The sequence below is a fragment of the Camelus ferus genome, chromosome 10 (assembly GCF_009834535.1).
Source record: "Camelus ferus isolate YT-003-E chromosome 10, BCGSAC_Cfer_1.0, whole genome shotgun sequence".
Classification (NCBI taxonomy): Eukaryota; Metazoa; Chordata; class Mammalia; order Artiodactyla; family Camelidae; genus Camelus; species Camelus ferus.
Window position 1 is genome coordinate 50,866,300 of NC_045705.1, and position 26,028 is coordinate 50,892,327.

Here is a 26,028-nt window from a genome sequence, read left to right on the forward strand (position 1 = left end):
CACATCCATTAAAAATAAATAAACTTAATTACCTCCCTCCTTCCAAAAAACCAAAACCAAACAAAAACAAAACAAAACAAAAAAGAAAATACATCTGAAAGTAAACATCTTTTCATGATAATGTATAACAAAATATGAAGAATATTTCCTTAACTTGATAAAGTGCAACTATAAAAACTTACAGCAAATATATTTAATAATGAAATACTGAAAGCTTTCACTTTAGGAACAAAACAAGGGTGAACACCAGTCACTACTTCAAGTCAACACTGCACCAGAGGAACAGTGCAATAAGCAAGAAAAAGAAAACAACCTAAATGGATTAAAAGTGCAGTCATCATACAAAGATGTCATGACTGTCTACCTAGAAAATCCAAAAGATCTTACAAATAAATTATTACCATTAACAATAGCTTATCAAGGTTTCTATGTATTAAAAACCCAATAAACCAACAACAGATTAAAAACACAATAAAAATACTTACAATAGCATCTTAGAATATAAAGTACTCATGAATACATCAAACCAAAAGCTTGCAAGCCTTTTACGGAAAAACTATAACATCTCTTTTTAAGAAATTTAAAAAGGTCTGAATAAATGGTAAGATAATGAAAGACGCAAAATGTTCATAAACTGGAAGACTATTTTGTAAAGAAGTCAACTCTCCTAAATTAATCTATAGATCCAATATAATTCCAATAAAAATTCCAACTCTGTGTATGTGTGTGTGCACGTGCATGTGTGTTCTGGGAGTGGAGGGGGGACTAAAGGGATGATTCTCAAATCTGTATGAATATACAAAGCTACAAGAATAGCCAAGACACTCCTGAGCAACAAAAAGTCTGAGGCATTTGTACCAGATATCAGTAAGTAATAAGAAGCTATAGATAGGAATTAAGATAGTGTGGTACTGGTGCAGCAAATTATCCCCAAAGCAGAACCAGACATACATATAGAAACTTTGATTAGAGTAAAGATAAACTTTTCAGTAAATGGTCTTGGGATAAGGAGATACACATAGAGAAAAACACACACAAACATTTAGTGCATATCTCATAACCATACATTAAAAAACAAACAGTTCCAGGTGAATTAAAGACCTAAAGATGAAAGCCAAAACTGTTAAGTCCTTTAAAAGGTAATTATTATCTTTAAAATTTTAGAACATGAAAAAAAATCTTAAGTATATAAAAAGCACAAAAATGAAAAGGAAAACAGTGATTAAGATCAGATCAAAGTAAAGACTTCTTGATTTTACAAAATTAAAAGGGTGAAAAAATAAGAAACAAATTGGGAAAGGACATTTACATCAATTGTAACAAAGACCTGGTATCCCCAGAATAAAAGGTAAGTTCCATAAGTCAGAAACAAAAAGAGAACCCAATAGAAAAATGGACAAAGATATTAGCCATTTTCTCCTATTCTCCATGTATAAGAGATTCTTAGAAAAGAATGATTAGCTCACAAAGAAAATTTTTAAATGTACATTATTATTAGTAAGCAAAAAGATATACTTCAAACCAAGAACTCTCACTCACTGTTAGTGGAAATGTAAACTGATACAACCTTTTAGGAAAAGTTTGATATTACCTATAAATCTGAAAATATGTTTATTCCACAATCCACCAATCTCACCACTAAGAAAATCTAACCATTTATCTACCTATCTGTCAAACCAACCATCCATCCATCCATCCATCCGTCCACCATCTCCTAGAGAAACTCTCACCCCAGGTAACAAGAGACATGTACAGAAATATTTATAGTACCATTGTTCAAAATAGCACAAAACTGTAAACATCCCAAATGAGCTTCCATGGATAAATAAACCATAATATATTCACAGAGAACAAGTTTATATAACAGTGAAAAAGAATGAACTACTGTTATGTACCATCAACATGGATGTATCTCAAAACCAAAAGTGAAAGAGTTAAGTCACAGCAAAATACATGCCACAGACCAACACCCACAAAATGATTCTACTTGCATAAAGTTCAAAAATACAAAAAACCAACCATTTTATTCTTTATAAACATGGTTTATTGTGGTGAAAAAAAAAACGTAATCTATTATCAAAAATTAAGAATGTGGGGGTTGGTATAGCTCAGTGGTATAGCACATGCTTAGCATGCATGAGGTCCTGGGTTCAATCCCCACTACCTCTCTTAAAAAATAAGTAAAATTTAAAAAGGTTAATCTTAAAGGGAAAAAAAAAAAGATTCAAGAGGAAAAAATTAAGGATGGGGGCAGAGGCAGGGATACAATTGAAGAAGGATTTATTAAGGATTTCTGTTCTACAGGTAATGTTTTATATCCTGGAAAAGATGAGCAAGTAATTATTTTATTTTGATTTAAACTATACATATTCATTCACTGTTTTGTATGCATCCTACACATCACAGTAAAATGCAATCAAAATGGGAAAAAAGCACAGATGACTAAGCATCAAAATTAATTCACTAAGACTAATGCACATCTTATTTTTGATAGTATTAGATTGATATATCAACAAATATGAAAACCACAAAGTATCGTGATATTAGAAAAGTGCATTTAATAAAATCAGCTATAACACTGATATACATAAAATGACAAAATGTGCCTACAGAATTACAACTCTTAAAATTATGCCAAAAGATTACCTATCTTTGGCCTATTTTAAGTGTTTAGACAGTTATGAAAAACAGAAAAAAAAGATGATCAAATTTAAAGAAGAATCTAAGGAGCAGTTAGTGCAATAAACTATCAATTTCAAAACTATCTCAATAGACAGAACCAAAACAAAGATTTAAAATACGAATAAAGCCCATTTTGGTCCAAAAAATAAACTGGATATTCACAATAACCCACCAATTTTACCTTTGAGAGTTCATCCAAAGATAAAGTCAATGAAGTTGCAAACATGAATGTAAAAGGATTTTTTGCAGAACACTACGGGTAAAAGAAATATACTGAAAGTTGTCTAATTAGAAAAAGAAGGCAATAATTTATAAGAAAAATATGGTAAATACCTGCAGTGGAATACCACACAGCCTTTAATCCTATATGACATTTACTGACAAGGGAAAATATCCCATATATATTGCTAAGAAATAATGCTAGCCTTAAAACAAGAAACATAATAACACTTTTTAAAAAATCTGTATTGGAAAGGAAAAGGAGGAGAAATGTACGAAATAAAAGAATTACATCAAAGTATTAACAGTATTGTCTTTGAGGGATAGAATTAGAGGTGATTTTTTTTTCCTTATGCCTTTCTAGGACTTCTAAGTGTTTGGCACCACACTGACATTTTTTAAAATTTTTAATTTAATTAATTTAATTAATTAATTTAGTTAATTAATTAATTTTAAAATTGGGGCACTGGAGATTGAACCCAGGACCTTATACATGCTAAGCAGGCACTTTATCACTGAGCTATACCCTCCCCTCTATCATACATTTATGTTTGTTTTTACAATTTAAATGTAAATAATAAGAAAGAATCTTTGCAAATTTAGGTAACTCCCATATAAAGTAAAAATGTTTTAAGTGTTAGTCTACTCCTACACTCTCAATCAAGAGATCAAACAACCAAGAAATATTCAATAAGATACAGTAAGAAAATGAAAGTAATTTGCCTAGGGCAGTGCATCAAAACTGGGGAGACTTCAAGGACTACACTCCTAGCATGCACAGCAAATAGCATGACGAGTCTACAGAAAACAAACAACAAAACTAGCAAGATCAAAATCCGGTAACATTAATAGACGTTAACATACAGACACTGGGCAGTTTGAGAGTAGTACCTAAGAAAATAGTTGAAGGAACTAAGGATATCTAAAATAGAGAAGGCTTATGATAATAAACTTCAACTTCTAGGATTCCTCTACTTCATATAACACATATTTGGAAAAACAGAAGGCAGAAAAAAGGCTAGGAGACTCTTAAAAGGAAATTAAAAAGAAGATATTCATTTAGATAGTAGTTAAAAAGAATTAATGTCATTTGCAGCATTAGAGCTACACACAGTATCTTTAAAATATCTAATACTTTCATTTCTGGGACAAGAGGGAGTGTATGAGGGGGACAGGGCGGGGGGTGAGAAGGGACAGACTGGGATTTCAAAATGTAGACTAGATAAACAAGATTGTACTGTGTAGCACAGGGAAATATATACAGGATCTTGTGGTGGCTCACAGCGAGAGAATGTGACAATGAATGTATGTATGTTCGTGTATAACTGAAAAATTGTGCCCTACACTGGAATTTGACATGTTGTAAAATGACTATAACTCAATAAAAAAATGTTAAAAAAAAAAAAAAAAGGAGGGAGTGTATGGACTTCTCCCTATTCCTCCGGCTAAATATAACTGAAAACATTATGTATAAAACAAAGGTAAGAAGACATTGGAAGGTGGAGAGGAAGCAGACTGACTAGGGATCTCAGGATCCAAGGAACAAAACATGGTGGTTAACTATCCAGATTTCTTTTTACCTAATATATCCTAGTCTAACTTTAAAAAAAGTCCAAGAGGCTGATTTTTGGTAAAGATGGCAGAGTAACAGGATAACAAGCTCGCCTCTCCTCAGGACTACAACAAAAACACAACTGACTGATAAACAGCCACCAAAAAACAAAACAAACAAACAAAAACAAAAACAAAAAAAACCCTGGAACCTAGCCAAAAAAAAAAAAGATCTTCGTTGACTGGAAACATAAAGAGGGAACCACAGCAAGAAAGTAGGAGAGGCGTGCAGGTGATATAACTGGGCCCCATAACCCCGGGTGGACAACCCACAAGCTGTAGAACAATTAAGTTACAGAAGCCCTCCCACAGGAGAGTTCTGAGCCTCATGTCAGGCTCCCCAGCCTGTGGTTCCAGCATTGGGAGGAGGAGACCCCAGAACATCTGGTTTTGAAGGCCACGGGGACTTAACTCCAGAAGCCCCATGGGACTGAGGGAAACGGAGACTTCTACCTCTTGGGAGGCAGACACAGAATCTCATGCACAGGGGATCCAAGGGCAGAGGCAGTGACTTCATAGGAACCTGGGCCAGACCTGCCTGCTCATTTTGGAAGTCTCCTGGGGAGGTAGGGGACATCTATGGCTCATCCAAGGGACATAAAAGCTGGTGGCAGACATTCGGGGAGTGTTCATCTGCAGGAGCTTTCCTGGAAGATGACATCTTGCCTGGGTTATTAGCATTAAGACCTAGCCCCACCCAACACCCTGTAGGCTAAAGTGCTGGGAAGCCTCAGGGCAAACAACATACTGTGTGGGAATGCAGCCCCACCCATTAACAGACTTTCTGAGCCCAGTGCCACCTCTAGACACTCCCCAAGGCCACCAGAGGGCCAGGACCAAGCTCCACGCAGCAGTGAGCAGGCACTGACCCCTCTGCCAGGAAACCTGCACAAGCCTCACCCACAAGGGGACAGATACCAGAAGTAAGAAAACAACAATCCCAAAGCCTGTGGAAGGAATCTGCAAACTCAGGCCAGACTCTACCCTGGAACCAGCTGGAGCTGGCCCTTGGGTGACAAGAGAGGAGTGCACTGCGAGGACGCATAGGACGTCTCCTACAGAGGGCCACTTATCCAAGGTTTAGAAACATAACTACCCTACATAAAAAGTACAAATAGAAATTTAGACAATATGAGGCGGCAGAGGAATATACCCCAGGCAAAGGCACAATATAAAATCCCAGAAGAAGAAATAAGTGATGAGGAGATAGGCCATCTATCCAAGAAAGAGTTTAGAGTTATGACTGTGACGATGTTCAGAGAACTTGGGAGGAGAACAGATGCAGAGTGAAGTTTTTAGCAAAGAGTTAGAAAATAAAAGAAATATTCAAACAAAATTGAGTAATACAATTACTGAAATGAATACACTAGAAGGAACCAAGAATAGACTAAACGAGGTAGAAGAACAAATCAGTGAGCTAGAAGACAGATTAGTGGAAATCACTACCACAGAACAGAAAAAAGAAAAAAGAATAAAAAGAAATAAGGATAGTTTAAGAGAACTCTGGGACAACATGAAACACACTAATATTCACATTATAGGGGTCCTAGAAAGAGAAGAGAGAGAGAAAGGACCTGAGAAAATAGTTTAAGAGATAATAGCTGACAACTTCCCTAACTTGGGAAAGGAAATGCTCATTCAAGTCCAAGGAGAACAGAGAGTTCTACAAAGAGGAACATACCAAGGCACATAGTAATCAAATTGACCAAAATTAAGGATAAGGAGAAAATATTAAAATCAGCAAGAGAAAAGCAACAAATAACATACAAGGGAACTCCCATAAGGTTATCAGCTGATTTTTCAGGATAAACTCTACAGGCCAGAAGGGAGAGGCACAATATGTTTGAAGTGATGAAAGGAGAAAACTTAACAACCAAGAATACTCTATCCAGCAAGGCTCTCATTCAGACATGATGGAGAAATCAAAAGCTTCACACATAAACAAAAGCTAAAAGAATTCAGCACCACCAAACCAGCTTTACAACAAATCTTAAAGGAACTTCTCTAGGTAAAAAAAGAAAGGCCACAACTGGAAACAAGAAAAGTAATCGTGAGGGGAGAAGGGTACAAATGCAGAGTATCTAAAATGCATTTGAAATTAAGAGATCAGCAACTTAAAACAATCATGTATATATACAGACTTCTATACAAAAACCTCATGGTAACCACAAACAAATGCAACTTTATAGTCATCAAACCACAAGACAAGACAACAAAAAGAAGAAGGAGAAAAAAAGACCTACAAAACCAAATCCAAAACAATTAACAAAATTGCAGCAAGAAAATACATAACAATTAGTTTAAATGTAAATGGATTAAATGCTCCAACCAAAAGATATAGACTGGCTGAATGAATACAAAAACAAGACCTATATATATATGTATATATGCTATCTACAGAGATCCACTTCAGAACTAGAGACATATACAGGCTGAAAATGAGGAGACGGAAAAAGATATTTCAAACAGAAACCAAAAGAAAGCTGGAGTAGCAATATTTATATCAGACAAAATAGATTTTAAAATAAAGATTTAAAAGAGACAAAGAAGGACACTATATAATGTTCAAAGGATCAATCCAAGAAGAAAATATAACAATTGTAAATATATATGCACCCAACATAGGAGCACCTCAATATATAAGGCAACTGTTAACAGACATAAAAGGAGAAATTGACAATAACACAGTAATAGTGCGGGACCTTAACGCCCCACTTATATCAATGGATAGATCATCAAGATAGAAAATCAACAAGGAAATACGGGCCCTAAATTACACATTAGACCAGATGGACTTAACTGATAGTCACAGAGCATTTCATCGGAAAGCAGCAGGATACATTTTTCTCAAGTGCACACGAACATTCTCCAGAATTGATCACATGGTGGCCCACAAAGCAAGCCTTGGTAAATTTAAGAAAACTGAAATCATACCAAGCTTCCTTTCTGACCACAACAATGCTATGAGGTTAGAAATCAACTACAAGAAAAAAAACTGCTAACACGTGGAGGCTAAACAATATGCTACTAAACAACCAATGGATCACTGAAGAAATCAAAGAGGAAATCAAAAAATACTTTGAGATAAATGAAAATGAAAACACAACAATCCAAAACATCTGGGATGCAGCAAAAGTAATTCTAAGAGGGAAGTTTATAGTGATACAGGCTTACCTCAGGAAACAAGAAAAGTCTCAAATAAACAACCTAACCTTACACCTAAAACAACTAGATAAAGAAGAACAAACAAAACCCAAAGTTAGTAGAAAGAAAGAAATCATAAAGATTAGAGCAGAAATAAATGAAATAGAGACTAAAAAAAAATAGAAAAGATAAACGAAACTAAAAGCTGGCTCTTTGAAAAAATAAACGAAAGTGATAAACCTTTATAGCCAGACTCATCAAGAAAAAAATGGGAGGGGACCCAAATGAACAAAATCAGAAATGAAAAAGGAGAAGTTACAACTGACACCACAGAAACACAAGGGATCATAAGAGGCTACTATGAGCAACTATACACCAATAAAAAGGACAACCTAGAAGAAATAGACAACTTGTTAGAAGGGTACAATTTGCCAAGCCTGAATCAGGAAGAAATAGAAAATGCAAATACACCAATTACCAGTATTGAAATCAAATCAGTAATTAAAAAACTCCCAACAAACAGAAGTCCAGGACCAGATGGCATCACAGGAAAATTCTACCAAACATTTAGAGAAGAGTTAACACCTATGTTTCTGAAACTATTCCAAAAGGAAGGAACACTTCTGAACTCATTCCATGATACCACCATTACCCTGATACCAAAACCAGACAATAATACCACCAAAAAAAGAAAATTACAGGCCAATATCACTTGTGAATATAGATGCAAAAATCCTCAACAAAATAACTAGCAAATCGACTCCAGCAATGCATTAAAGTGATCATACACCATGATCACGTGGGATTCATGCCTGGAATGCAAGAACTTGTCAATGTCTGCAAATCAATCAATGTGGTACCACACATTAACAAACTGAAGAATAAAAACTATACGATCATCTCCACAGATGAAGTTTTTGATAAAATTCAACATCCATTTATGATAAAACTCTCCAGAAAGTGGGCATAGGCAGAACATACTTCAACATAACAAAGGCCATATATGACAAACCCAGAGCTAACATCATACTCAATGGTGAAAAGCTGACAGCATTTCCTCTAAGATCAGGAACAAGACAAAGATGTCCACTCTCATCACTTTTACTCAACATAGCTTTGGAAGTCCTAGTCACAGCAATCAGAAAAAACAAACAAAAAAACAAATAAAAGGAATCCAAACTGGAAAAGAAAAAAACTGTCACTGTTCGCAGATGATATGATACCATACACAGAAAATCCTAAAGAGGCTACCAGAAAACTACTAGTGCTCATAAATGAGCTTGGTAAAGTTGCAGGATACAAAATTAATATACAGAAAGCAGTTGCATTTCTATACACCAACAACAAAATAGTAGAAAAAAAAATTAAGGAAACAATCTCATTTACCACTGCATCATAAAGAATAAAATACCTAGGAATAAACCTACCTAATGAGGCAAAGGACCTGAATTCTGAAAACTATAAGTCACTGATGAAAGAAACTGAAGATGACATAAACAGATGGAAAGATATACTGTGTTCATGGATTGGAAGAATCAATATTCTTAAAATGCCCATACTACCCAACGCAATATACAGATTCAATGCAATCCCTATCAAATTACCAATGGCACTTTTCACAGTAGAACAAAAAAATTTTAAATTTGTATAGAAACACAAAAGACCCAAATACCCAAAATAATCTTGAGAAAGAATAGAGCTGGGGGAATCATGCTTCCTGACTTCAGACTATACTACAAAGCTTCAGTAATCAAAGCAGTATGGTACTGGCACAAAAACAGATGGATCAATGGAATAGGATAGAAAATTCAGAAATAAACCATGCACCTATGGTCAATTAAGCTATGATAAAGGAGGCAAGAATACACAATGGAGAAAAGACAGTCTCTTCAATAAGTGGTGCTGGGAAAACTGGACAGCTACATGTAAAAGAATAAAATTAGAACAGTCTCTAACACCATATACAAAACTAAACCCAAAATGAATTAAAGACCTAAATGTAAGACCAGCTACTATAAAACTCCTAGAGGAAAACATTGGCAGAACACTCTTTGACATTAATCGCAGCAATATTCTTTTTTGGATTTGTTTCCTAGAGTAATGGAAATAAAAGCAAAAATAAACAAATAGGATCTAATTAAACTTATAAGCTTCTGTTCAGCTAAGGATACCATCAATAAAATGAAAAGCCGACCTACAGAATGGGATAAAATATTTGCAAATGATGCTAATGACAAGGGACTAATTTCCAAAATATACAAACAGCTCATAAAGCTTAATATTAAAATAAAAAGCAACCCAATCAAAAAATGGGCAGAAGACCTAAACAGACATCTCTCCAAAGAAGACATTCAGATGGCTAACAAGCACAGGAAAAGATGTTCAACATTGCTAATTGTTAGAGAAATGCAAATCAAAACTACAATGAGATATCACCTCACACCAGTCAGAATGGCCATCATTAAAAAGTCCACAAACAATAAATGCTGGAAAGGGTGTGGAGAAAAGAGAACCCTCCTACGCTGTTAGTGGGAATGTAAATTGGTGTGGCCACTATGGAGGACAGTATAGAGGTTCTTTAAAAAACTAAAAATAAACTTTCTATATGATCTAGCAATTCCACTCATGGGCATATATCCAGACAAAAATACAATTCAAAAAGACACATGCACCCCAAAGTTTGCAGCAGCACTATTTACAATTGTCAAGACATGGAAACAACTTAAATGTTCATCAACAGATGACTAGAAAAGGAAGTTGTGGTATATATATACAATGGAATACTACTCAGCCATAAAAAACAAAACAATGCCATTTGCAGCAACATGGATAGAACTGGAGATTGTTGTTCTAAGTGAAATAAACCAGAAAGAAAAAAAACATACAATATCACTTATATGTGGAATCTTAAAAAAAAAAAAAAAAAAGACACAAATGAACTTATCTACAAAACAGAAACAGACTCACAGACATAGAGAACAGACTTACTGTTACCAGTGAGTAAAGGGGGTGTGAAGGGATAAATTGAGAGCTTGAAATTTGCACTTTTTGGGAAGTGATGGAAATGTTAGGTATCTTGATTGTGGTGGTGGTTTCATAGGTATATACATCTATCAAAATGCATCAAATTGTACATTGGACATATGCGTAGTTTACTGTACAGAAATTATACCACAATAAAGTTGTTTTAAAATAAATAAAGCCCAAGAAAAGACTGCCTTTCTCTATCTAAAGGATCAGGAAAGGAGCAGCTTGACAAAACAGGAAATTTTTAGACAGTAACCACACCTCTCCAGCCAAACACCACAGAAAAAAACTGTTGCCCTACCTCTACTCCCATCACTGAAGTCCAAGACAGAAGCCTAGATTTCCACCCTTGCCTGGCTGTAACAAGGCACTCTCCCCCTCCTCCCCACCCCCAGGATGGTGTCAAAGAAGGGGACTTTGATCACAGCCCAGTGGTAGGAGCATTTCCTCACTTCTGTTTCAGTGGAGGCCACATGGGGAGGAATAACAAAGTGCTCCTCCCACTCCCAGCCAGGTAGTGTCCATAGAAGCTTAAAAGGAGCCTGAACTTCACCCCAACTGGGCAATAACAAAGTATCCCTCCTACCCTAGACTGTAAATAAAGGTGGGTTGAGGAACCTGGATTCCCATCCCCACCTTAAAGTAATGAGAGAGTGCCCCCTTTTCCCTACTGGTGTGGTATGAGAGGAATTCTGTTAAAACAGAAGATTTAAATAAGACCCAGAGTCTCAAAACATAATACCCAAAATGTCTAGAATATAATGAAAAACCACTTGTCAATAACTAAGAACCAGGAAAATCTTAACTTGAATGAGAAAAGACAATCAACAAATGCCAACACCAAGATGACATTAATACTGGAATTATTTTAAAGTAGCCATTATAAAAATGTTCAACAAGCAATTATGAACACACATGAAACAAATGAAAAAACAGAAAGCATCAGCAAAGAAACAGTAGATTAAAACACAATAACCAAACTGAATACTCGCTAGGTGGCCTCAATAGCAGAAAGACGATGACAGGGCAAAAAATCAGTGAACCTGAAGATAAGAATAACAGAAATCTTTACCTGACCAATAAAGAAAAAAAAACAGACTTGAGAAAAAAAGATTAGTCTCAAGCATCTGTAGGACTATAACAAAAGATCTAAAGTTTGTATCACACAAGACCTAAAAGGAAAGAAAAAAGAAAGTGGGCCTGAAAAAGTACTCAAATAAATAATGGCTGAAAATATCCCAAATTTGCAGAAGACATAAAACTGTAGTTTATGTTTTCAAGAAGCCGAGTGAATACCAAATAGGACAGACCCAAAGAAATCCACGCATCATTATCAAACTCCTCGAACACTAAAAGAAGACGATTTTGAAAGTAGTGATAAAGAAACAACATCTATAAGGGCAAAACAATTCAAATGTAGCGTATTCTCATCAGAAATTACAGAGGCAGAAGTAAGTGGCACGATATTTCCCAAGCATTGAAGAAGAACTGTCCACTCAGAATTCTATATTCAGCAAAAATATCCTTCAGGAATGAAAGGGAAATCAAGATATTTTCAGATGAAGGAAAACTAAGATATCTGTCCCTAACAGATCTACCCTAAAAGAATGGCTAAAGAAAATTCTCTAAACAGAAACTTGGTAGTTTTTCTTATTAGAAAACTATTTAAAAATTATAGTGCTTCTTATTAGAACACTAAGAAACTACTTTGTATTAAAAATGAAATATGAATTTTATATTGTATGATAATGCATAAATACTATTTGATGTAAGTAATTAGACTATTACATGATTACACACATGTAAAACTCTGCACTACAAAATAATTTAGAGTTGATTCAATGTAGTTTTTGGATTGTTTCCATAAAAGCTAGAAATCATGAAATCTCAGTCAAGTCTATAACCTCTTGTTGTTATAGCACTCTACGCTGCAAAATCAAGTTCAACTTTCATCATTTCAGTTCACAAGTTTTCCAAAAATGTGACCCTCTATGAGTGTTTAAACTGCCTACTGATTCGGGAATTTCACTTCTGCCTACCTAACAAAAAGAACTGAAAGCAGGGACTCAAATAGATTCTTGCACACCTATGTTCATAGCAGCATTATTAACTATAGCTAAAAAGTGGAAGCAACCCAAGTGTCCATCGATGGATGAATGGAAACAAACGTAACACACACACACATGCACATGTGCACACACACAGGAATAATACTAAGCCTTTTAAAAAGGTAATTCTGACACATACTACAAAACGGATAAATCTTGAGGAAATTATGCTAAGTAAAATAACCCTGTCATAACAGGACAAATACTGTATGTTTCCACTTACCTAGAGTAGTCAAATTCATAGACACAGAAAGTAGAATGGTAGTTATCAGACTGGGAAGGGGGAGAGGGTAGGAGGATGGAGAGTTATTGTTAATGCATACAGTTTTGCAAGATGAAAAGATTTCTGTGGATGGATGATGATGAGTAAACTCAATGTAAATGTACTTACTACCCTTGAACTGTGTGATGAAAAATAGTTGATGATAAAATTTATGTTATATATATTTTACTATAATTTTTTAAAATACTGTTTTTAAAGAGAATTTGATCAAATTTTATGGAAGCAACAAAATTGCAAATTGGGTCTCCAACTGTTCTGCATTACAAATGCACAATATGCATAAAAATATATTATGGGTATATGTAAATATATGTATAAGCGCATGAAACAAATTTCTATTTTTTCTTATAAAACAAAAAATTTTAAATCTACTTATTTATTAAGGGCTTTCAAATGATTTGAGTATATAAATGCATGTGTGTAGAGAGAGATAGACATAGAAATAAAAACATTTCACATTTATATATGTGTGCATATGTTTTCTACCTTCTTCCACTGAGAGGAACTAGAAGTAATAATATCCCATAGCAATAAACATATCTAGTGCCCAGATCTTGGTTTCTGAATACCATTCTACACAAAAAGGATCCATAGGTCTTTGTAGAAATGATCGATCGTAGGGTTAAGGCTGGGAAAGTACAGAAGGGTTTGGAATGTTCTGCACCACCAGAAAGTAAGGACATGTTCCAACAATGATGCGATATGTCAAGAGGACACAGGAATAGCTGAATAGGCTCTCACTGGCCATATGTGGAATAACTAAAATATCGAAATAATTTAATTTAAAAATTAATATTAAAAAGATTACTACATAGAATGGAAAGTAATCATATGATTAAGAATGTATATACAGGTAGTCTGGAAATTTTAATAGCAAACATGTCCTATTTCCTGAATATTGTTAAAATACTGATGACAGGCAGTAAGGATTTAGAGAATGGCTATAACTGGCCTAATACATCTTAGGGAAACTTCAGAAAAATTTGTTTTCAGTATTTAAAATTCACTTTGTTCACTTAAAAGCTGAAGTGCTAGCTATGGAAGTTAACTGCCAGGAAGCTGTGTTCCTAAATCAAATATCAAAACTTTGATCATATTTTTAAAAAATCTGATAGTGAACTTTCTATTCGGCATATTTTAATTATTCAATTTAGAAAGAGATGAGTATGTAAATAAAAGAGAATTAAGGGCACAGGCATTATCATCAAATTTTATGAATCAAGTTAAAAAAATTGTTAGCACTTATTTGGTTTTTAAATTTTTGAGAATTAAGTCATTTACTCTTTCCATATTTGTGATTTCATGTTTTAAATGTTTCCATTTCAATGCAGAGGAAGACTGAAGTTCAAAGTATATCACTTAAATAGATCATATTTCCCATTCCCATTTCTGTTAAGCACTCCTAAAAAATCAAGCCTTTATAATAAAACATCTCCAATCATTACAATCAGAAAGTGATACAAACTATATTTTACTAACAAAATTCAAGACTTTCCAAGTATCCACTTTAAGTCTATCCCCACTAGTATCCTCTATAACTTCCCCTAAATGATCCAGTCTTCTTAAACACAGCTTTTCATAATATTTAGTTTTAAGATCAAATCTCTAAAAAAAATTCTTTCACATATTTAGGATTTGTATCAGTTTTCTAAAAAACAGAATTTAGCTCATCTTAATATACTCAAAACAAATATGCCCAAGGAACTGAGAGATCAGTCAGAAGTACATAAATACTTCAGAGAAAGCATAAGGATACAATACGAACATGAATAAGGACCATAACAACTATCAAGGAAGAAACATAAGCAGATTCGTATGTGTGATTCTGCTTAGCTAAGAAATAAAAATGGCTACTTTATAATCTTTACTACTGAAAACAAACCAGAGAAGTAGCAAGTCTAAGTCCTTTAAGGAATTCTCTAAACAAAATATACTCATTCAGGGAAATAATTTCATTATATATTATACTTTTGGAAGCATAGTGTGCTTTTAAAAGTTCTAAGGAAATTTTTAAAAACTGATTTTGAAACTCTGAAAAGTTTCCAAACTGATTTTAAATTTTGAAATCTTTTTTTTACTGCAAGGACTTTTACTATTTAAAGGAAGTTTGATAATAATCACTCCCTACTTTAACCTGCTTTCTTCATATATATTGAATTTCTTCAAATTCAAATCTTCTTATAGAAACTTTCTATAAGATGACTTTGCACCTGTTCTAAAAGCTTAGCTCACTGCATAAAAAATTGTAAGTACATTCTACTTCACTATTTTAATTTAATACAAATTATGTGATAAACTAATTTACAATGTTAACAGGTACTTATTTAATATATTATGGTACAGATTTTCTGAATGTAAACTAATATGGAATATGTTATAAAATCAACTGCCTGTCAATATATAACATTTATTTGTTTTTAAAATTTTGTAAAAATATATATTTTCATATCTTTCTTTCTTATGGGTGAGTTGTATTCCATTACATATATATGCTGCATCTTCTTTATCCATTCATCTATTGATGTGCACTTAAGATGCTTCCGTATCTCGGCAATTATAAATAATGTTGCTGTTAATAGCGAGGTGTATGTATCTTTTTGAATTAATTCATATTTTATAGTTGGCTTTATTCCTCTGATAACTATGTAAATTTAAAAAGCTAAAGCTCTAAGTGTTCTTAGAAACAATGAACAGTACCTATATGTGTATTTTTAAAAAATATGTGCAGTATATTGTGTATATGTATTTATATGCAATATACTGTATGTGTGCAGTCAAATTGCAACAATTCTACCTAATAAAACTGAAAAATGAAAAAAAAATTTTCATACCTGCCTTTGTGCTCTAGTATTAGGATGCCCCTCAGATTCCTGCGTTCCATTTTCTTCTAAAATACCCATAAAACAAGCTCCCAGAACCCCCATAATATTATAATTAGAAAACTAAATATATAAAACTCTTGGAAACTACGTAACATTTTTTCTTATAACAAATTACATCAAGTACTAATTCGATTAGTAGAAAAGTAACAATGTAAAGTTTCACCGCTTTAAGTGAGTAGTTTATGATCTATTCAACTATGATCAACATATTTGACAGTTAAGAACCAATCAAATCTCATCACACATGACACAGAATTATAATACATATTTAAAGATGGATGGACCTTTGGACATCAGATCAAGCTCCTTATGTTACAGATGAATAAGAAGACATTCAGAAACCTGAAGTGACTTGCCAAGGTCTCATATGAACACAGATCTCCTAAGAAATACAGACTTTCTGATGACTTAATAATGTTGACATACTTGTATCATTAAAATTATAATGATATTTTTCCTCTCACTTCTATCCTAACCCTACTCCCACTTTTGCTATACTCCTTTTAATAGTTGTTCTACTCCTGGTAATAAGTAACCCACTAATGTTTAGGTATCTAAACTTAGAAACTAAAACTACTCTCAGGAAGTATAATATGCCCTTTTCTATTCCTGTTATCTTTATTTTTGATTGCAGCTAAGCTTTCTTCTGTGAGTAGGCTGTTGTTCACAAGCAGTGACTCAGCTTGTGATACAACTGACTTATTTTCAAGTCTTGAATGTTCTACTGCATTATTACTAAATCAAAGAAGCTTGTTTATACGATCTGTTACTATGCTTTTTATTTAGAAGCATGGATAATAATTTTAATGTAAGAATGTTATATTTTATAGTATTCTGAATATGAAATTATACAACTACAAAAAATGTTAAAGTTATTTAAGACTAAAGATAAGTTTTTTCTGTATAGCAGAGGGAATTATATTCAGTACCTTGTAACTACCTTTAATGAAAAAGAATATAAAAACAAATATATGTATGTATATGCATGACTGGGACATTGTGCTGTATGCCAGAAATCGACACATTGTAGCTGACTGTATTTCAATTTAAAAAAAAAAAAAAGGCTATTTATTTCCTATTGGAGTGTCTACAGTGCAAAGAGCAATGCATTGCAGAGGCAAAAGATCTAGGCCAGAACCTCAGGTCAAAGTGGCTACTTTTCTTTCAGCTGTGTAATCCTATGCAAGTCACTAATCTTTAACTCTCAGGGTCCACAGAGTTTTTCTGAAGATCAAAAGAGAGGATATCTTAAAAATGCTCTATGAATTATAATAATAACAATAACATACAAGGAGTATTATCATAGAACTATCAGTTACTCTCCTTATAATAGACTTAAGAAATATGTAATTCTCAACCATAATTAAGTTTAAAATATAATTTATATTACTTAAGATTTCAAAAGATGATCTTTTTTGGGTAATAGAAAGTTCATCAAACAGAAAAAATCTGCAAAGATCCTTTGTGTTTTGATTGTATGGCTTATTATAAAGTTTAAAAACCTCATACTAAAAAAGTACCTACTAAATACTGGGGAAAAAAGACCTACTACTAAGAAATTTATGTAGATTTATAATTCATAGACAAATCTTATACCTTGTCTGGTCCAACACCCTTATTTCACAGGTGAGAGAAGTAACAAAAGAAAAGCCAAGACAGGTTAAGCAACTAATAAGGCAAAAGCAAACCAATGAGTTTTCTGATTCCCAAGCCATTATCCTTTTCACAAGACAGCTATTAATACAAACCCCTTTCTCAAGGAGCTCATCAAAATTATACCCACTACCCTTTAACACAATTATCAGTTTTCTCTATGTAAATAATAAGAAAATAGGTACTCTTTTTACTTCTCTATCAGTACAAGCAAAACTTGAAACATATAATAGTAAAATCAAATATGATTTTTAAAATCAGGCTCAATAAAAAAACTCAAGCACATGAAAAGATGCTCTATATAATTAGTCATTAAAAATGCAAATTAAAACCACAAAGAGATACCAATACACACTTACCATAATGGTCCAAACACTAAACTGAAAAATACTGACATTGCCAAGTACCAAAAGGAGGCAGAACACCTAGAATGCTTATACACCGCTGAATGGAATGCAAAATGGTACAGCCATTTCAGAATAGAGTTGGGCAGTTTTTTAATGAAGTTAAACATTCACTTACCATAAGAAAACATAAGTGTACCAAAAAAGAGGAAAAAAGTCGTACAAAAGTATTTGTGAGAGATTATTCAGAACCACCAAAAACTCAAAACAACCCAAATGTCCATCACCTGGTAAATGGATAAACAAACCGTGGCATTTGGCAATAAAAAGGAAGCCTACTGATACATGCGATAACATAGATAAACCTCATGGCTTTATGCTGGGTGAAAGAAGTCAGACTCAAAATGCTACATACTATATGAATTCCAGTTATACAAGGAAAAGACAAAACACGAGGGCAGAAAACAGACCAGTGATTGCAGGGCCTGGAGGCTGCTTACAAGGGGCATGAGAAAAATTTAAGGTGATAGAGATACTCTGTATCTTGATTGTGGTGGTGGTTATACAAATGTGTAAGTTTGTCAAAATTCATAAAACTGTGTGCCTTAAAGGGGCAAATTTTACTGTATATAAAGTATACTTCAGTAAATGTCTTTTTCAAAGAAGTCTCATTCTAGCTCTTCTACTCCCTGGTACATTAAGTAAGTTATGAAGATTTTATGGCCTTTGTTTTCCTCACCTATAAATGAAGGAGCTGTAATACCTAGCTACTGCACCCCTTCCAGTGTTAAATCATATTACTGCATTGCAGGAATATTTTCTGCATCATGTCTATTTTTCTTAGATTTTTAAAAATTATATTTGTGTTATGTTAATAGCAAATAATGTAATAGTAAATAAATACTTCAAGACATGAATATAAAATGTCAAAATTAAAGCAATAATATTTCTTAGATGTCTTTTAATAAGAAACTTCATTGTTAGCTATCTAATTTTTCACCAATTTCCTTTCATTACCACAAAGTACTATAAATAAAGTAATGAGTTATACAACTTGGTTTAAACTTAAAATTAAGGGCAATAAAATTAAAATACCTAAACACATTAAAGGGTAGACATTTTATATCTATAAACTGAAAGAAATGTATATTAATTCATAATTTATTTATGCTTACTAAAGTAATACATATCTTTTACAAGATAAGTCATAAAAAAATTCTACTTTCCAATGTAACCTGGAACTGTGCATTGTAATCAAGAGCTCCCCTTGGTTAAATATTAAAGTCAATTTTATTTGGAGCACTGGGGAAATCCTTGGGAAGATTTCATTAATCCCCTAATTAAAAACATTCCTCGTGGTGTTTTCAGTTGCTGCCACTACTGCGGCAGCCATCACCAGACTCATCACTCTTTAGCATTAGTACCTCTTCTAGCCTGCTAAGTTGCTGAAAAGGAGGTTAAACAGGGAGTTCTCTACACTACTGTTGCTACCAAGCCAATGCCTGTAAACAGTCAGTGGTAAAGCACTCAGTAAAGCAACCAGCTACAAGTCACTCTCAAAAATGTGCCTTACACTGCAAAGGTGAAGAAACCACATCATCACAAGCCTTGTATCGTGTGTCTGTGAAAATCAGAAGTATATTGAACTTCCTTCTCACTTGCAAACTTCCCTTCTAGCGTCAAGTGTGAGAAACTGCCCAGGACTTCAAACCAGATCTACACTACCAACGTGCAGCTGCTGGCAATTTTCTGGAGGCAAATGAGGCCTATCTAGTTAGCCTACTTGAAGACATCTACTTGTGTGTTATCCATCAAACACATAACAATTATTCCAAAGGACATCCTGCCAGCATGACTCATATGTGGAAAAGGGAGTTAAGATGCACTATGATGGGAAACATTTCATTCTTTAAAAAACAACCAAAAAAAGTACCTAATTATTTGATTTAAAACAACAACAACAACAAAAACAAAAAACCCCAGGCAGGTGAGAGAATAAGGTATTATAGCAAATTCCCCCTTGCCCTGTTTTCACTTGTGTGTAAATACTAATGTGGTGACATAAAACAGTCATGCAAGTAAACAATGTTTCAGTGAACAAGTTTTGGCAATTAAACTTTATAACAACTATAAGCTAATCTGTGAGTTCTTCTGTGGAAAAAAATACTTCCCTGTCCCCTAATGGCCACACAATATAAATCTAAACTCCTTTTAGGTATACAAAGCCTTCAGAAGTTTAAGACACAAGCTGCCAGAACTACCTTCCCTCACTCAACCCCAGGCACCCCATGCACCCACACCAAACTTTTCACCACTTTCTCAAATGCATTACAGACTTTTGTGTTTTAAATGCTCTCTCTCCTAACTAAAAGCTCTCACCTCCTTTTTTACCTGGCAATTGAGTCATCTTTTGTGACCTAATTCAAGTACTACATCTCACAAAATCCCCTAGATAAAACTGGCAGCTCCTTCCTCTATAGTCTCACTTTACTTCCACAATATATACCTGTCTCATTACATGTCTGTCTGTCCGAGACTACACTAGCATCTAGAACTAGGTCAGATTCCTTATTCATCTTTGATTCTCTGGTTCTTGGCAGCTACTAACTCAATGCTTAACTTAATAAATTCTACACTATCAGGAGCTGTGGAAATCTACACTAAGAAAAATTAAAGTATATTTATGATGAAATAAGAATAGGTAATATCTTTTGAAACAAGAAAGAATGTTCACAGTCAAACTTCAATGCTTTGGTTATACTAGAAAACCTCACTTAAGTGATAAACAAGGTTCATGGTTTTCTTAAAGCTAAACTAAAAGTATAAACCAGTGTATACAGAAAGATTTAAATTCCAAATCTTTCTTCTAAATTATGTCACTTACAGCCTTTAATTTTTCTCTACTGGAAAGCCACTATATTTATGCCAATATTTGAAAGACTCTGTAAGTATTATAGCAGTCAATTACACAGCATCAAACCTAAAGCACAATCAATAACTGACAAAAACAGACATTTTAATTGGTTTTTCTATCCATATCATATCCATATCCATAACTCTGGTTATATTCCAAAGTTTTAGAAAATCAGAATTATCAAATATATAAAGTTCTCTCAGAAACTATTCTTAATATGGATCCTGCTTTAAAATAACATTTCACACAATCTTATAAACAAGTAACTTGTTGATCTAGTAAGTTTTTTTGACAAATATACAAAGCCAATTTTTCTCAGGATCTCATTAGACTCAAAAATTTATTTTTAATAATTGTATTTTGTTACATGTTTCAATTCTCAAAAAGCAGTAAGAACAGGTCTTACTTGATGATATAAAAGAAACTGTCAAATCTAACAATCATTTAGGATTTATGCTGACAGGACATAAGAAGATCTGTAACTTCAAACAACTAAACATATTTAATGACTAAAATATGACTTCATTTTTTATTTAATTAATAAATGTTTATTGGACAACAATAATATGCAGCACATTGTGCTGACCCCTAGGGAAAATACAGGATGAAGGTGATAACAGTAATGACGGTAGTAACATTTATTATGATAGGCAACATTTACAAAGTTTATTAAGTGTATTAAGTCATTTAATGTTCTCAACAACTCTAGGAAGTAGTTACTAGTATCCTCATTTAACTTAGCTACTGAGAGGTTAAGTAACTTGCCCAAGGTCACAAAGCTGGTAATAGGCACTCTGACTGTTGTGTCCCGACTTTGAAGAGCTCCTAATTAAATAAAGGTATTAACTTACAATAAAGGAATATAATTTTTCAAATGCCAAAAGGTACAGTGTTACGGGATTTCAAGGTTAAAAAGCTGCACTTAGTAAGAAGGGCTAGATTTTGCTGACTAGATAGGATTTTAAGAACTTGTTTTAAAAAAAAAAACTCAAAATTCAAGACGTATATATCAGTAATATTTAGAAAAACAGTAATGTCTCAGCCATGGGTTGCAGCATCAGTTTTATGTCAATGACAGTGTTCATATCCATGGCTACTTTAGGTATGCTTGGTTCAGTTTAGTTCCACTAAACAAAAGGCTAGGGCAATTATTACTGCTCCCAGACCTAGAGACAAAGTAAACAGAAGTATACTGTAGGGAAGAGAGGAGACATCTGTTTACTTACACTACACCTATATCCATCCCTTCTTTCATTACACCAATAGAAAACCAGGCTCAGAAGAAATACACATTCTTGAACAATCTTGGTATGAGAAAAATGACATTGTTTTTGCCAATCATTTGTCATCACTGCCAATCACAATCATTTTCCCAAAGACTTTTTAAAATGGAGAATGTCAGTACAAAAATTAGACTTTAAGCAGCAATATCTAGACAGCACACTTAAAAATCACAGTAATAAAACTCATAAAAGAATATGCCTCTGCATATCATGACATTTATCATGTTGCCTGAACTGAAGAAGGTCCTTAATACTAATGAATAAGTTTTTCAAGCAGATGTCTTCTGGAACCTTAATTTACAATAGGTACTTAAATACATATTTAACTCTATGCTTTTCACAACCCCCTATTTTTAATACAATCTTTTCTTTCAACTTGGGCTATGATGGTGATGGTACGCTAATACTCTGTAAATGTACTAAGCCTCTTCTATTTTGGCAAAAAAATTACAATATCTGGCTGTAAGCCGCAAAACATTTACGCGACTAATCCAAAAAACTGGAAAATAAAAAAGAGGCAAGAATCCTAAAAAAGTACTTAAGAAGGTATTTAAATATTAGTTTTCATGTAAAATCAAAGTTCACCCACTTAAAACTTCCTAGAAACCAGATGTTAAAAAAAGATTTCATATCACTGACTCAGGGCAAGGGCACAGAAGTAACATGTGAAAGCATATAGCACACCAGGGAACAGCAAATAATGCAGTCGAATGTGGCTAAAACAAAATCGGCTTGGAGCAGAAGACAACAGAAACATTAAGAATTTCTGGTTAAAGAGGACAGACTGAATACAAGCATTTAGCTCTAAAGCTTCTCAAAATACCTCTGAAACAGGAGGAAAGAAATTTTTTAAAGAGCATAAATCTATAGGAAACCAGAAACAATTTTAGAATCTGGAAACAGAACAAGAGGTAATAACAATTACACCTGAGAAGGTTGAAACCTACATTAGCCTAGATTAAAAAAAACAAGACACCTGGTTTATATTATTTACATTTACACCAAAAGACCCCTAAACTTTTTGGAGAAGTGGATGATTGCAAGGTTGGGGCAAGGCAAATACAAAATGTGTTGAAGCATTATGTGGTGCCACAAAGAAAGGAAGTGCTCAAAAAGCAAGAGTGAGCCCAGACACTAACCAGAAAGAGCTCCCCCTGGCCAAAATTGGAACAGTTTGAGCGACAAAAAAAATAACAAAAGTATTGGGTTATAATCCAAAGAATAAAATAAATAACCATAAGTCTATAATGACATAAATAAATAAGAAAATAAATGAGGGAGAAGGGAAAATTCTTCCTCACAAAAGAATTTCAATTAATAAATGTAGAAATAATGAGGGAAATAGAGAATCACTCTTCAAATGCAACAGTAACAAGAACTATAGATGGATTCTAAAATTAGTCGGCAGAAGTTCAAGCAGAAATAGGATATCCACAGAGTATCAAAGTACAAAAATTAGTAATTATTAAAGAGGAATATGGTAACTTTACAGTGGAGAAACCTAGCAGAACTCCCTGAACTAAGTGATCAAAGGCTAGCAGCACCAGCAGTACACACCAGCATCATGTCCTCCCACCCCCTCCAAGGGATACACTGAGAAGGACAAATCACGTCTGTGATATCCTTCTCTTTAATTCATAACTTCAGTTAATCATGAGAAAATATCAGACAAACCCAAATTGAGGAACACTATACAAAATAACCAGCCAATACTGTTCAAAAGTATCAAGGTCATGAAAGAAAAGTCTGAGAAACTGTCACAGATAAACACAAACTAAGAAAACATGACAAGCAAAATACAATGTGGAATCCTGAATTAATCCCTGGGTTAAAAAAGAACAAGAACATTAGTGGAAAAACTAGTCAAATATGAAAAAATTCTATAGTATAATTAATAGTATTGTACCAAGGTTAATTTCTTCCTTTTGATAGGCATTCCATGGTTAAATAAGACGTTAATATAAGAAGCTTGGTGAAGAGTATATGGGAACTCTCTATTCTTTTTGCAAGTCTTCTATAAAAAAAATTTAAAGTAAAAAGAAAATAAAAAACCTAAAAGGCTCAGGAACTAGTAGTTTCAGATACTCTGGGAGCAGGAATGGATCCAAACTAGAATAAGAAATTGAAGTCTGCTTAAGAAGCAATTAGAATCCTCCGATCCTCTCTCTTCTACTCTTTGATCCTTCCTGGCAAAAGATTAAACAGTCTAAGGAGAGCATAAAACAGAGTATTTCTGGAATACAGGATACCAGGTTTAACTGAATCTGAGAGTTGCTATACTGAAAACTGGGGAATTAAATAAAAGTATATCATGTACTTTATGATGAAACCCACATTCCTTTTTCCTACTCAGCTCCCAAGCTTGTTCTCTCCAAGCAAAAGATTGGAACTCTTTTCTGGGAAATCAATCCGGCACAAGAGATTCTAGAAGAAAATTATTCAGACGTAACAACATACATGGGAGCCCATAATAACCCACTGGCAGAGCTTCCACTCAGCTTTTTAAGGCCCCTCTTTTAAATAAGCTGACTTCCAAGGCTCACCAGACTTATAAGAAAAGCATCTAATATGAAAGACAAAGTCCAACGCAAACAAACAGAAAAAGGAAATTTGGAGGAAAGAAAGAATATGCAGAGATGAAAACTACCAATAATTTCCTAAGACAGTTAAGACACTGCATCCGTAAAACAAAAATAGGATATTATTTAATAAAACTTTAGGAAAAAAAAAAGAGTACTTGTTAATTACAAACCTGATAGCAGAAATAATGCATCAGAAGAACTGGAAAATAAAGCTGAGAAAACTCTCCCAGAAAGCAGGAGAAAAAGAAATGGAAAATAGATACAAACACAGAAGAAAGTTAGAGAAACCAGTCACTAGGCCTAATGCTTAATACCTCAACAACAGGAATTCGAAAGAGAGAACAGAGAAAACGAAAGGGAAAAAAGCAAGGAAATTATTTAAGAAAATTTCCCTGGACTGATTAAATAAATTCCAGACTGAATAAGACTACCCCGAACCCAGTAGAAACGGATATAAACAGACCTTCTTTTCACATATTACAGGAATTTCAGAACTCTAGGGAAAAAGATTCTCCAAGCTTCCACAGAGGAAAAATAATATTCAAAATAGTGGAGGGAGGGTATATAGCTCAGTGGTAGAGTGCATGTTTACCATGCACGAGGTCCTGGGTTCAATTCCCAGTACCTCCACTAAAAATAGTAATTAAAAATAAATAAATGAAAATAAACCTAATTACCTACCCCCCACCAGAATAAAAAATAGTGGAAAAGAACTTTCTAGGTATCTGATGTCTCAACAGCAATACTGAAAAAAAAGGTGACAATGGAGCAATGTTTTCAAAATTCTGAGAGAAAAGTATTTCTAACCGAGAAGTCTCTGTCCTGCCAATTGATAAAGCAAGAGGGTAGGAACAACATTTTCAGACATGTGAAGTCTCGAAAAAATTATATCCCATCCATAAAAGCTACTTAAGTGGTCCTCCAAAATGAGAAAGCAAAGAAAGATGAAGACATCAGATACAGAACCAGGAGCTCTAATACTAGAAAGAGCGGAGGGAAATACTAAAATGATTGTAAAGGCAAATTTAAGACAACAGTTGCAATTCAAGGAAATTCATCAAAAAGTTGACAGGTTTGAACATAATAAGGAAGAGATTTATACACTTGAGGGTCTGAATTAAATCGGGGTTTCTCAACAACGGAACTATTGACATTCTGGGCCACACAATTCTTTGTTGTGGGAGGCTGTCCTGTGCAGTGTAGGATAATGTGTGGCAGCACAGCTGGCTTATGCTCACTAGGTATCAGTAACACACTCCTGCCCTCCCTAACCTACCAATCATCACCAATATCCTC

General features: G+C 33.8%; 1 protein-coding gene and 1 non-coding gene across 3 annotated transcripts in view; one reads left to right on the top strand and one right to left on the bottom strand.

The window, feature by feature from the left end:
• Positions 1-26,028, bottom strand: part of USP47 (ubiquitin specific peptidase 47) — a 113,424-nt gene that overhangs the window by 81,454 nt on the left and 5,942 nt on the right. The window lies entirely within an intron of this gene.
• Positions 25,291-25,362, top strand: TRNAG-ACC. The gene has a single exon. It is a non-coding gene; the product is annotated as a tRNA-Gly (tRNA).